Source organism: Tamandua tetradactyla, chromosome 9 (assembly GCF_023851605.1).
Source record: "Tamandua tetradactyla isolate mTamTet1 chromosome 9, mTamTet1.pri, whole genome shotgun sequence".
NCBI lineage: Eukaryota > Metazoa > Chordata > Mammalia > Pilosa > Myrmecophagidae > Tamandua > Tamandua tetradactyla.
In genome coordinates, this window is record NC_135335.1 from 116106378 (window position 1) to 116120815 (window position 14438).

The 14438-nt window shown below is 43.6% G+C and overlaps 1 long non-coding RNA gene across 1 annotated transcript in view; it reads right to left on the reverse strand.

Annotated features, from left to right (window-relative positions):
- LOC143646293 (uncharacterized) overlaps window positions 1-7608 on the reverse strand; it is a 78452-nt gene extending 70844 nt beyond the window's left edge. Inside the window, exon 1 of the long non-coding RNA XR_013157449.1 lies at window positions 7465-7608. This is a non-coding gene — a long non-coding RNA (uncharacterized LOC143646293). The remainder of the gene's footprint in view (window positions 1-7464) is intronic.
- Between the last annotated feature and the right edge of the window lie 6830 nt (window positions 7609-14438).

Here is a 14438-nt window from a genome sequence, read left to right on the forward strand (position 1 = left end):
CACCCATAGCCTTCCCTTAGCATACTAATGTTAGGGGATTGAAAGGCATTTGCTAAATTACCATGCAGCTGAAAGAATGCTGAATGGGCACCTAGAAGAGCCAATGAGCTGTTCTCCCAGGATTGTGGAAGGCAATCCTTTAGAAGTCAAAAATCCTGAAGGCAACCCTGAGGCAAAGGGATTTCCTTCTTCTTGGAGAAACATCATCATTTCCAGGGGAATTAGGAAGGTGAGGTATACCTTCGTCTCTCACAATGGCAATGGGTGAATTCTAAGCAGGAAAGAAGCTTCTCTGATTACTCGTTTTCTTTATTTTTTATTTCTTTTTTTGAATTAGTAATCTCACATTGAGAATAAGGAATCTCTAAAGATTTGTCTTCGATTTGTGAACCTGAGAAGATGGACTTTGGGTACTCACCACGTATGTTGGCATCTCTCAGGGATGTGCAGTAGCATTTTAGACATTAGCCTCAGGCCCACGGTGGTATGTAATGGTAAAGATCCTCCAACCTGTGACTTTCCTGTTTCTAATAACTTCTGCTGCACTCTCCATCTGGTTTTCTGTTGGCAGCACAGGCTAGATTATATTCCTATATCCCCTGCTGTGGGTACCCAGAGGGTACTTACAAGTGAGGGTCTTACATTGGAATTCTAGCTCTTTCCCCCACTCAAGAAAGCGTAATGTCAGTGAGCAAGGATGATATTATAAGGCTGACCTTGAATCTACTATCATTTATATTAAAAAAACAACACCACAACGTTCATGCATGCCAGTATTACCGGATACTACTAGTAGCCAATGCCTACCTCAGCACACATCCTACAACAGATAATACAACGTAGTATAACAGTGACATTAGGGGTGCAGGAGCTCAACCCCTTACTGTGTAACATGGTCAGACTGCTTAACCTTTCTGAACATGGTACCCTTTGCAGAGTGGGGATGATAAGAACTGATAGTTCATGAGGTTGCACATTCTCTAGTGCATGTCAAGCTTTTACATTAATGTTAAATATTAGGAAAACAATAGAATGAATACTTCAATTATAGCAAACGTAGTGAAAGTGTTCCATGCATGACCGAGTGTTATAGAATGTTGTCCTAAAGGAAAAAAAAATGAGTAAAGATGAAACAAGAGGAATAGTCTCTATCAACATTCTCAGTTATTTTTCCAAGAAATACATTCAGGAGCCCTGGTTTCCAATTTAAAACTACCTTACAGCACTTCTGGGAGGATGGCAGGATAGGATAGGTGGAGGTCACACCTGCTTTAAGGAACAGCTAAAGTGACAGAAAAATGACCGGGGGAGTGATTCCAGGGTGTAGGTGACCTGGGACAGTCTTCTACAGCACATAGGGAGGCCCTGGTTGCAAAAGTGGCAGAATTGAGATGCAGAGATGCAGAGACCATCCAGCTGGTACAAACAACCTAACACGCCTTTCTCTGAAGTGCACGGAAAGGGGGACGCAACAAGGAAGTAAGCCAAGCCACCTTCCTCCAATGAACTGCACCCACACATGCCACCCCCACTCCACGAGCCATGACTGCCCCCACACCCCACCATCTGAACTCGGTCCCCCGTGCCCCCACCACGCTCCAAGCTCCCCACTCTCCTCCTCCCTCCTCCTCGTGCATTCCTGCGCCACACCCGCCACTGTGCATGTGTGCACATCTCTCCTAGCCCGACCCAACCCTCCCAGGCAAGTGCACCATCTATGCCACCCCTCCCGAGACCTGTGCAACCACATCCAGCCCCTCGGCCCCCATCTCCCCCCTCTGCCCCCTGCAAGTGGTCACCTGGGCGTATATGCACACCCACCCCCAGCCCACACAGTCATGCAGCCCTGCTGCACCCTTCCTGAGTTCCGCACACGTGCACACCGGTGTCCCATCCCCCAGATTTGCACATGCACACACCCTTTTCCTGCCAGCTCAGAGATCCACTTGTATCCATGCCTGGCCTGCTCAACCTCTGCACCCTATCCCCTGACCCCAGGCACACATACATTCTGCCCTGCCCCCCTCAGCTCTGCATAAGAGCTCACCTGCCCCCAGCCCATGCATCCACCCTGCCCTGCCCCACATGAACTCTGTCACATGCACACAATAAGCCTTGTCCCCCAGATCCACGCACACTCATATCTGAGTCTTGCTTGACTCAGGATCCCAGGACCGATGCACCCACTCCCTGACCCCTCAACCCTACACCCCACCCCCTCTGCCCTGTGCACACTTGCGCCCCTGACCTGGTCTTACGCTGCCCCATGCACACGCGCACCCTTGCCCTGCTCTGTGGCACAAGCACCAGGCTCCCACACCCAGCAGGCACTCATGTGTGCATCCATGACACACTGCCCCCCTGCACACGCATACCCCATCACCACCTGACACCAATACACCCATGATAGAGCCCCACACACCTCAGCACATGTGCACACACCCCTGTTCCACGACTTGCACCTCGACCTTGTACACGTAAGCATCTGCATCCTTGTCCCCCTGTGGCCCCTCCTCCCTTGCAAGGATGCACCCACACCCCACCCTCCCTGCACACTAACCTCTGTGCCCCAAACCCTACACCCTGATACCCATGGCCCCACACCCAGCACACCCACCTACATCCTGCCCATGCACCCGCCCCTGTGCACGCACAAGCCCAATCCCGGTACGCCTTCTGCTGCGCTCTCTCTCTGTGTCCCCCACGCTGTGCTCTGCTCCTGCACTCCAAGGCCTGCCTGAGCTGCACCCCACCCCCACGGCCCCCACACTGCACCTCCACAGCGCCATGCGCCACATTCCACGCTCCTAGGCACCCGCGTAGTGCCCCGATGCATGTATAAATCTCCACCACAGCCCATCACCGCACCCCCGCTTCCTGCTCCACACTGGTTCTGCAAATACTACTGACGGAAGTCAGCTTCCAGAGGGACCCCATCGAGATCAGTGCATGTTCGAAGATGACAGAGAATCACGAACATATGAAGGTGCAGACAGATAAAGCCTGGACTAATGAACAAATTAAAACACTGAAGGAGACACAGACTTTGGAACAACTAATCATATAACTCTCCTAAATAGTCCTTCTCCTTCAGGATCTTGAATATATCATATCTCTGCCTTCTCACCTTCATAGTGCTGTTGAGTAGTCCAGATTCTGTCGTATGTGGCTTCCCTTGTAGGGAGCAGATTGTGTTTCATTTGCTGTTTTCAGGATTTTCTGCTTCTCTTTAACATTTAACAGACTGGTTAGTGTGTTTCTAGGAGGCCTATTTGGATCTATTCTATTTGCGGTTCGTTGGGATTCTTTGATTTGCATATTTATGTCTTTTATAAGGTTTGGGAAGTTTTCTTCCATTATCTCCTCAACTCCTCTTCCTAGCCTTTTCCTCTTCTTTTTTCCTTCTGGGACACTAATGATTCTTACATTTGTGTGCTTCATTTTGTCCATTATTTCCCTGAGATCCAATTTAAATTTTTCCACCTTTTTTGCCATTTGCTCTTTTGTGGATTCAAAATCAGTTGTCCTTCCCGGTGCCTGCCCATGGAAGAAAAAAGAAGAAAATCAGTTGTCCTCTTCCCTAGTTCACGTTCTCTTTCTTTTGCTTCTTCAAATCTGCTGTTTTGTGTCTGTAGTATATTTTTGAGTTGGTCTATAGAATTTTCAATCTCTGTGATATTTTTCTAGTTATCTATTTATTTTTTCAAATTATTCTGTGTTCTCTTCTAGTGTCTTTGTGATCTCCTTAATGTCATTAGTCAACCTATTGATTTTATTTAACTAATATGATGAAGGGCATATGTGAAAAACCCATAGCCAGCATTGTACTAAATGGTAAGAGACTGAAAGCCTCCCCCTGAGATCAGAAAGAAGACAAGGATGATTTCTTTCACCAAGAAGTTCTAGTTAGAGCAGTCAGGCAGGAAAAAGAAATAAAAGGCATCCAGATTGGAAAGGAAGAAGCAAAACTTTCATTATTTGCAGATGACATGATATTATACTTGGAAAATCCTGAGAAATCTGCAACAAAAAATTACTTGAGCAAGTTCAGCAAGGTGGTAGGATATAAAATTAATGTGCAAAAATCAGTAATGTTTCTATATGAAAGAAATGATCTAACTGAGAAGTCAACTAAGGAAAAAAAATCCATTCAAAGTAGCAACTAAAAGAATCTAGTATTTAGGAATGAACTTAACTAGGGATGTAAATGACATGTACATGAAAAATTATATAAATTTGCTACAAGAAATAAAAGAAGATCTAAATAGGTGGAAAGACATTACCTGTTCATGGATAGGAAGGTTAAATGTAGTTAAGATGTCAATTCTGCACAAATTGATAGACAGATTCAATGCAGTGCCAATCAAAAGTCCAAAAACTTACTTTGAGGACTTGAAAAATCTAGTTACCAAATTCATCTGGCAGGAAAAGAAACCCCAAATAGCTAAAAAATATCTTAAATAAAGAAGAAAAAAGTGGGAGGATTAAAACTTCCTGATTTCAAAGCTTATTATAAATCCACAGTGGTCAAAACAGCATGGTACTGGCACAAAGACAGAAGCATTGACCAATGCTTTGAAGTAGTTCTTGCATGAACTACTTCAAAGGTATGAATTTTGTACAAAGAGTGTATAACTTGGGGGTATGGGGAGAAACCATGAGGCATGCTATGGGCTATGTTTAACAGAAAAACATCAACAGTACCTCGGCAATACCAGAGGTAAATAATGGATTGGAGGGGTGGACAAGAGTGAAGGGAAGGTTTGAGTATTTGATGAGTGTGCCGGTCTGAATCTGTGGTGGGCCCCAGAAAAGCCACGCCCTTTAATCCTCATTCAATAAGGTAATGAGAGAGTTCATAGTCACGAGGCTACTGCGAAGGCTACTCTTAAGCTTCAGCTAGACATTGCTACCTATCATGGTTGCCAAACTCCAATCAAAACATTTCCTTCCAACCCTAAAGAACATCTAATACTTTATACGAGATTTTACAAAGATTCTATGCACTAAGACTACTTTCCAGAAACCTACAATCTCCAGATGGGTCCCAGACCAGATAAGTCCTGAAATGCAGAGGGACCAACCTCTCCAGAACATCAACTAGCTCCATCCCCTATCCCATTATATTGATAGCCCCTTTCAACATGAAAAAAATTAGAATGGGCATAGCCCAAATACCCCCAAAGAGTGGGAGATAGATCAAAGGAGGTGGTGGAGTAATACAGAGAAGGTAGGGTTTAACAAACAAGTAGGGTTGCTGAATCATTATACTGATATTTCTTTTAGTCTCCAGTGTACTGGAGCAAATAGTTAGTAAAAACCTAAAATTATGGCATTGTAACCTATACCAAACTCTGAAGTCTGTTCTATAACTAATTGTTGCGGTGTGCTTTGAAATTTACTATTTTTTTGTATATATGCTATTTTTCACATGCACAAAAAAACAATTGTGTTGAGAAATGCACAACTATATGAAGATACTGTGAATCGTTGATCATACACTTTGGATGATCCCATGGTATGGGAATATACAACATATATCAATAAAGGTGCATTCAAATAAAAAATTTACTTTACAAAGTATAGTTCAGGTTATTAAATGGAAATGTCGATTCCCAAACCCCACTCAATTATCTATTTGATAAGCTTTGTAACTTAAGATCAAAAATATTTGTCTACCCAGGAGCAACAAACTATAGCCCCCTGGCCAAATCCAGCCCACCTACTTTTATAATTAAACGCTTTACCTTCTGCATTTTCTATAGCTGCTCTGGAGCTAAGACAGGAGAGCTGAGTATGGCAATAGAGATTATATGGCCCGCAAAACTTAGAATATTTTTTCCCTCTGATCCTTTACAGAAAGCTTCTGGCAACCACTGGTTCAGCCTTCTATGAGACACTAATTCTATCCCAGCACAGCTTCTATCGATACAGCATATGTGCAGGACCAGGGCCCAGTGCAAAATGAAACCGCAGAGCTCCTTGTTAAAACACTACTAAAAACTTCAGGAAAGTATCAACAGAACATTAAACCACACATGGAGCCGTTCCGAGTTTGGGCCCTGTGTGTCTGCACAGGCTCAGGTCCATGAAGCCAGTCCTGTCTCAGTGATGTCTGCAGATCATTCCCTAATATAAAGTCCAATTACATTCATGCACAAGGTATATCTGAAGCAAAACCCAGAATAAAAAAAGGGAAACATTAACAAAGTTATGCCACCAAATGATTCCAGGTACTTGGGAGTGGGGTTATCTACTGAAGGGATAATTGTTCATATAAAACAACCTTCCTTCAGATGGCACAATGTCCTGTCTGTTCTTTGTATTAAACTTTTGTCCTGGGTTAGCTCTAATTTCTTAGTGTTATTTGACCAACCGTAATACCGTCTCTGTCAATACTGGTTAGCTGACCCCAAGAGAGCCATATTTGGTGTTTGGAGTCTGACAACTATTAATGCATTTTCCCTTGAACAAAAAGTAAGGTGTTTTGTGTTTTTCGTCTTGTGAAACTAGAAACTGTGTCCTGAGCTCCATAAAAGCAATTCTGAACTTGTTAGAAGTACAATTCTAAGACAGAGTAAAGATACTCAAGCTATCTTTTTCTCATCTTTTCCATAAGATATCACCTCCCATTCAGGTTCTTACTTTCCAGCTTTGGTTTTTTTTTAATAAAAAATAATATAAAATTGTAGATCTTTAAAATTTATATACTTTTAAGGTATTTAAATACTGCTTTTCCATCTAAGTCAGGATTTTAGAAGGCTAGGAGTAACGTTTGCTTCCTTTCTTTGTTGGTCATACTAACAGTTAAGGAACAAATGAAACAATCTCCCTCCTACTTGCGTTATTTGTGTGACAATAGCATGAGACAAAGCACAGGAGAATGTACAAGAAAATAAGGCTGAGGGAACACTCATTAAGTCATTATCCTTTCCAGCCTCATGTATTGTCCCTGAGAAAAGTAAGGATGACAAAGTCAGTGGTGGAGCAAAGAGCGGATTTCTCTTTTTAGGCAACCGTTCCTAACCCTTCCCCACAAGCTTTCCAAGGCCAAGAACGGGAAGACAGATCTGTTTATTGACTGGGAGATAAGACCCGTCCTCTTAGCACCCTCTCCATTCCACACTTGTCTGGGCCTCTCTCTCAGACTTCAGTTTGTTTTCAGCCCCTTGAAGTCAGGGAAATTTATGTGAGTGATTTTATTGAAATTCACTCTTTTGTATTCTTGTCTCCCCAACCCCACATCACCCTCCAGCTTCCAGTGCAATGACTTTGCCAGTCATTCATTTACCTGCCATTCATTCACCCATCATTCACTCATTCAGAGGAGCAGTTGGGTGTTGAGTTAGTGTCACATTACCGGGGTTGGAGTCACTGCTCCATCACTTGCTAGACTAAATTTGGACAACTTTCTGGACCTTAAGTTCATCTTCTCTAAACTGGGGATGAAATAATCATATCTACCTGTGCTGGCTTGAAGCAGAAAAGCCGTGTTCTTCTCATCTTTTTGTGTGGGTACAGACTTACTGTGGATGGAACCCTTGATTAAGTTGTTTCCATGGTGATGTCTCCCACCCGATTCCAGGGGGATCTTAATCCTCTTTACTGGAGTCCTCTGTGAGAGGATAAAAGGACATTAAAAGCCCAGAGAGCCCAGAGACATTTAGAGAGAGAAGAGACACGCCCAGAGACATCTTTGGAGAGAGGTGATACAAAGCCCAGAAAGAGAGGAGAGAAACTCCACAGAGACACTAAGAGTGGACCCACAGGACACAGAGAGCTCAGAGAAGTGCTCACAGAAGAGCGAGCAACGGCCCACAGATGTCCAGAGAGAAAGCCGCCGGAAGGTGAAAGGAACACAACCCGGGAGCACAAGAGCAGCAGATGCCGGCCACGTGCCCTCCCATGTGACAGAGGAACACCAGCTGCCATCAGCCATCCTTCAGATAAGGTATCCTCTTGTTGATGCCTTAATTTGGACATATCCATTGTAACTTAACAAATACCCATTGTTAAAAGCCAACCCATTTCTGGCATTTTGCATTCTGGCAGCAGAACGAAACACTCTTCATAGGTCTTTTGTGGCAATAATATATGCTAATACATGCAAAAATGCACATGGGGTGTTTAGAATAATGCCTGTTTATAGCAAACATTTGACTAATGCTATATATTATTTATTTGCTTAGTAATTATTTATTGAGTGCCAAGTATGAACCAAATCTTGTGCTCTGTCCTGGGGACCCTAGATGACATTACATAGGAGCTGCCCTTACAAAGCTCAAAGTCTGAAAGGCAAAGTTTTAAGGACTGTGAAAGGCTAACCAGCAGAGGTAATCCTTGGGAAGGATCTTGAAGGAAAAGCAGGAGCTTTCCACAAAAGAAAAAAAATGGGGGGTGGGGCAGAGGAGACCAGAACAATGTACCCACAGGGAATGAAGTCCCAGGGGCTCAGAAGGGAAAGATATTTTCTACAGACAGTTTGTATGTGAAGCCATGGCAGGAGTTGAGCTTGGAGAGATAAGGGCCAAGATATAATAAGGGCATATCAAAAGATCTGAACTCTATTATGATGGCTATCACTGAATGAAAGCAAGCGAGCGAGTTGCATTTTAGAAAAATTATTCTCTCTGGTCTGAGAGTTGCTTCCCATCTATGTATCTAATCCCCCCATGAGATGTGTTGAGAGCAGGGATTTTTTTCTTTTCATCATTGATATCATAGGGCCTAACTGCCTGCCAAAAATAAGAACAAGTGTTAAATAAAATACATGTTAAACAAATGATTGCTAAGTGGGAAAAGACTGCAGACAGGGAAAGTATGAGGCTAGATAATTAATCCAGTCAAAAAGGAGAGAAAATGAATGAAGGCTCTTACATTGGGAATGGAGAAAAAGGAGAGAATTCAAGAGATAGATCGATAGATACATCGATAGACAGATAGATAGATAGATATAGTTGTAGGTAGAGATGCACCACGTGCATCTGGTGAGAGAGAGGGTGGTATCTAGAATGATTCCCTGTGTTTCTGGCTTGGAGTAGTGAGTTTGAACCTCACTGATCTCAGAGCTTTTGAGATATAAAGAATGAGTTATCCACAAAGAGTGGGAAGTGCAGATCTGCCCCACACTTCCACTGGGGAGTAGAGACTGATATTTGGAAGTCTGAATTATACAGGGGAGGCTGAAAACATGCTCATAGAATAATCCACCCAGGGAAAATGTATAAAGTGAGAAGATATGAGGGTTAATGATAGGGTCCTAGTGAAAATTAACATTTAAGTGTCAGATGGATCACAAGAAGTACAAGAAGAGATTGAGAAGGAGTTCCCAGAAAGGAAGGAGAAAAAAAAAATGAGATGATCCTAAGAGAGTATCAAGAATTAAATTAGGAAGTAAAGTGGGTTAAATATTACAGAGAGGCAAAGAAAACATGCAGCAGTTTTCTAGAAATTTAACAGTTTGGAACTGACAGGGCCACAATAAGAACATTTCAGAGGTGTAAAAGGTTGAGGAGTAAATGTGTCATGAAGACATGGAGGCAGGACACAGGTCACTGTGCTGAATATTTGCTACTTTTTGAGGGGAGGGAACCCCTTTCCATATTCTCCCGTCACCAGACACAAACAAATGGCCTCATCTCAGCCAATCAGATCTGTCCAGCTTCTGAGGACAGACAGACTAGGAGGCAGGAAGGGCAGCAGGCTGGAGAGCCAGCAGGGCCATGGCCGCCCCCGGCCTGAGTGGCAATCCAGCCACGTGCTACCTGAGCACGGCCCGTGCATAGCTCTGCTTCTGGTGCCCTGGAGTCCGATTCCCCTGCGGGACCTGGTTCTCTAGCCTGCCCATCTCCTTCCCAACAATTTCTTCTTTCTTTAATTCACCAGAATTGACTTCCATGGTTGGTAACCAAGAGCCCTGGCTGATACAGCTGCTCTTTTAAGAAGCTGTAGAAGAAGAAAGGAGATAGCCCAGTAGCTCAGAGAGGGGTGAGATCCTCCAGGGGGGTTGAGGGCAGCTGTGTTGGGTTGGCATCCTATAAAAAGTTCCTGCACCTCCCACCAGGGGACTGTCCTTGGCTCAGTGTGCTGTAGGCTGCGGCCCAATCCCACCCCACTGCCCCACCCACCCCCACCTCTCAGGGCTCTTCCTCAAGCCCTGTGCTCAGACTCACTCGGCTAAACTGAGATCAGACAGAGCGAGGCCTTCTTTAGGGTGGAAGAGGCTTGTCCCACCACTCCCATACTGAACCCTCACACATCTTTCCTTCTCCTCCCCACAACGGTCACTACCACAGACAAGAGGGATGTAGAGACAGAAGTAAAATGTCAGCAGTGAAAAAGAAATCTGCTTAGTTCATTTTCACCTTTCTTCCTTCTGAGTGGGAGCATAGAGCAGTTTACAAGCAAGGGTTTTGTTGCTAGATAGCCTGGGTTCAAATCCCAGCTTCACTATTCACTAGTCCTGCAATGATGGTTAAGCTTTCTGTGCCTCAGTTTCCTCACCAGTAAGATGAAGATAAAAAGGGTATCTACCTCATAAGTGTTGTGAGAATTTAACGAGCTACCTGTAAAGCATTCAGAACAGTACTTCGTACATACTAAATGCTCATTAACTGTCAGCTGATGCTGTAATGATGTCAGCCCACATGCTCCTTCGTGCACAGTGGTTTCCCTGTTGAGATGGGGTATTTGAGGGGAAAGTGTGGCAGGGGATTCCTTTAACATGCACAAGAAATGTATGTTTCTAATGTCACAATGGGATTTCACTTTACCCAGAAGCCCCAAGCAGAACCGTTTCAGGAAGTGGTGTGGGTAATTATAACTCAGTCTCATTGGAAACATTTTCATTGGCTCACTTGGCACTCCTCATTGCTGCCTGTTACCTCTTTGTTCCAAGAGTTTAAGTGGCCATTTTGGAACTGAGTAGAGATCACTGACAAATTCAAATAGACATGCCCTCTTTGTTTTAAGTGGATGTCAAGGCGTTCTGGTAGAAGCAAGAGAGATTTAAAGATATGTGATTTCTGAGAGCAAAGTCGACAATTTGTAGAATGGCAGCCTGGAGGCTGGAACCTGCTGAATAACCACATGACTTCAGCCTGACCACAGGGCGCACAACCTCAGATGTGACCACTGCAAGAAGTGACTTGGAAATCACATTTTATCCAAGAAAGAAGTGTGAACTGCCTGCTTCTTTTTTGCAATCTGAACAACCCTAAGACAAATCAGTGCCCTCCCCTCCACCTCCCATTCCGGGAATGAGATTTTTCCCCTTTCAGAAATACGAACCTGAGGTCACAAGCCCTGTGGTCAGGGAGGCATGTGGCCTGTGTCTGCCACGGGAAATATACACGGGTTCTCTGGAAGATTTCCCCTGTGAACAAAAGCAGAAATCCGCCGAGAGGACAAGGAAGTTAGATTTACGACTGGCAAAGAGGAAGCCCGTGCCTGAGATGCGTTTGTGGAGGGTAACAGCAGACAAGCAGAAAGGACAGTCTGATGCTGCAGCCCAAGGTCAAGAGGCAGGACGGTGTCCTGGGGTTAGACTGCCAGACTTGGACTCCTGGCTTCAATATTTACAGGCCAGCTGACTTCAAGCAAGTTAGTTGAATTATCTGTTCCTTATTTTCCTCATTTGTAAAATGACAGTGAAAATATTATTTATTTCATCGGGCTATTGTGTGGATTAAATTAGTTAATACACGTAAAGTGCTTAGCACAACTGCTGGCAAGTAGCAACACCGGGTAACTGTTAGCTGTGACGTCAGTCGTCACTATCATGAACCTGTTCAAGAACACTGCAATGCGAAAAGCAAGGTGCAAATGCAAGGGGCTGCGCTGGATGGACCTGTTATCAATTTGGTTAAGCTAGAACTGTGTTTCACTTATCTAATGGTTGCTGGTTAGAGTTAGCCAAAAGAGGTATTTATGCAGGATTTGGGAGACTGAAGAAAAGAGATAGCTAGCTATTGTTTTCTGGAGTGATGGTGGCCAATAGTAGGGACAGACAGGTGCAGAGATCTAGCTCATCCTGGTTCTCTGCCCTCCGATACATCTCCATGACCACTGACCCTGTTGATCACACTCATCACCAGGATTGAGAACCCATTGACTTTTTCCATCCCCCTCATTATCCCACTTGAGTGGCTGAATGCACTTATCTTTGCAGATTGCCTGGTGAATCCCCTGATGTCCCAACTCCCCTTTTCAGACCTTCACTTCCCCATTGCCTCCCACAACTGTGCAACATCTAGTCACGGAGTCAATCTTTCATCTCATAACACTCACAATGACTTTGCTCAGGTGATTGAACTCTGACCAATACCAGAATAAAACAATAACAATAATTTCTTCTGGACATACCCTCATGGAACCAGAAAGGGGAGTCTAGGCCTCACTTATAGTGCACATTTTGAAGTCCTTCTAATTATCTTGCTCCTCAGCTAATTCAAAAGTCCTCTGAATTAGTCTTCCTGCTTCCATCTCTCCTGGCTCCATTATGTCCCACAAAGGGCTGCCAGATAAAATTTCTGGAATCATACTTATGTCATTAAGTGACAGTCAAGGGACATCCCCAGATGACAGCTGAGTAGCAAGCCTAAAAAGCAGCGGGTTCAAATGAGAGCAACAGGATGGAGGGCTCCCAGAGGGAGGTCTCCAGGGGTTAAAAAAATGGAAAGACACACAAAGTATGGGAACTATTAAGAGGGTAGTTTACAGAGTCATTGGATCACTGGGGGAAAAACAAAGTAATGGGGCATAGAAAATTAAGCATTTTTTAAGTAATTATTAATTCCAAAGCATACAAACTAGAAAAAAATCAAATTATACTACTTTACCAATAAGTAAGAACTATTTAGGCATAACAGTTTAATATAAATTCACGCTATCATGACTATTTTATTTATTTACTTATTTATTTTTTTGCATGGGCAGGCACTGGGAATCAAACCCAGGTCTCCGGCATAGCAGATAAGAACTCTGCTTGTGAGCCACCGTGGCCCATCCTATCATGACTCTTTATACAACACTAGATTGTGAAGTAACCACATGGGTAAAATGAGGAGAGGCGATAACATGGCAGGACAGAGGTCACATTGGGTGTGGTTGAAGAGTATTCAGAGATGCACTAGGTAGACAGACAATTCTTTAAAGAGCTCAGGTTGTAAACAGGTACCTGAGAAATGGGGCAGTAGCCAGCAGTCAATGTGGGATAAGGGAAGATTTCAGGAAGATAGTTGAGTCTGTTTGTGTACAACTTTGGATGCAGGAAGGAGAGAGCTGATGGAAGAAGAGGAGATAACAGAGCAGAGTTTTTGAGAGGGGACTCACAGCAAGACCCCACATGGAGAATGTGGGCTCCTAGAGGGAATGGGGACATGTCTTCTGCTTGTACGTCTGGGGTGAGAAGATGAGGACGTCTTCCTTCCTTCTCCCTCGTTTCCACTTCCCCTTCCTTAAGTGTGGGGTATCAGAGTCTTTTCCAAGAGCTGCCTCCTCTTCCTACTTATTAGGATAGTCAAGAGGGTCAGAGAGGAGGAGATAGTTAACCAAGACATAGATTAATGAACTTGTTGGAGTCACATAGCTAATTAGAGACAAAGCCAGGGCTAGAATCAAACTGGCTCCTTGCCTAGGACTCTTTCACTACTAAATTACCATGTCATATTGAACAGATGGGAACAATTAAGGTTTAGAGCCATTATAAAGACTAACACAACCCAAGTTGCATGAATAAGGAACCAAGTAGAAACATAGCTAGAGATCTAAACTTCTCTTCTCAGGAAGAGGTAATTTTACCCACTGTGGACCCATGATTAGATCAGGGTGGATTGAACTAAATTGCAAACTTTTTAAAAAGGCACAGCCTTCACTGTTCCCAAACTGCAGACCTGGGAGAAGCCCTGGCTGCATTATCTCCCCTAAAGGCTTGTTAGGTGGCACTCAAGGGAGAGGGCTGAGAAAAATGTCAACCAATAGTATTTACCATTTTGAACACAAATTAACTCTTTAAATCACACATATCCCCTGACAGTCTTTTTTCCTACTCCACTCAGAAGCACTTATTAGATACCCTGAAAAGTAGGAAATACTTAAAAGTAACAGGTACTGCTCCACCTCTACACATATGGCCCTGGCATTTGTAGCTTCAATTAGAAGACGCTGTTCCTCAAAATCTTCTTTCCTTAGACTTTTTCTTAGTGCCGATCAATGTGGCTCTTTGTTCTCATTTGAGTGAAAGTCTTTTGCTGTTCTGTATTTGAAATTTCTAACATATCTTGAATTCTGGCATTTATTTTGATTGACATATGGTTATCTTTCATGCAAGTATTATTTTTTCCTCCACATCATTTAGTGTAATGAACATTGCACTGTAAATGCTGGCATTGGTCAGGCAGGTTGGTCTTTCTATCACATAATTTATTTCCTAAGGGGAA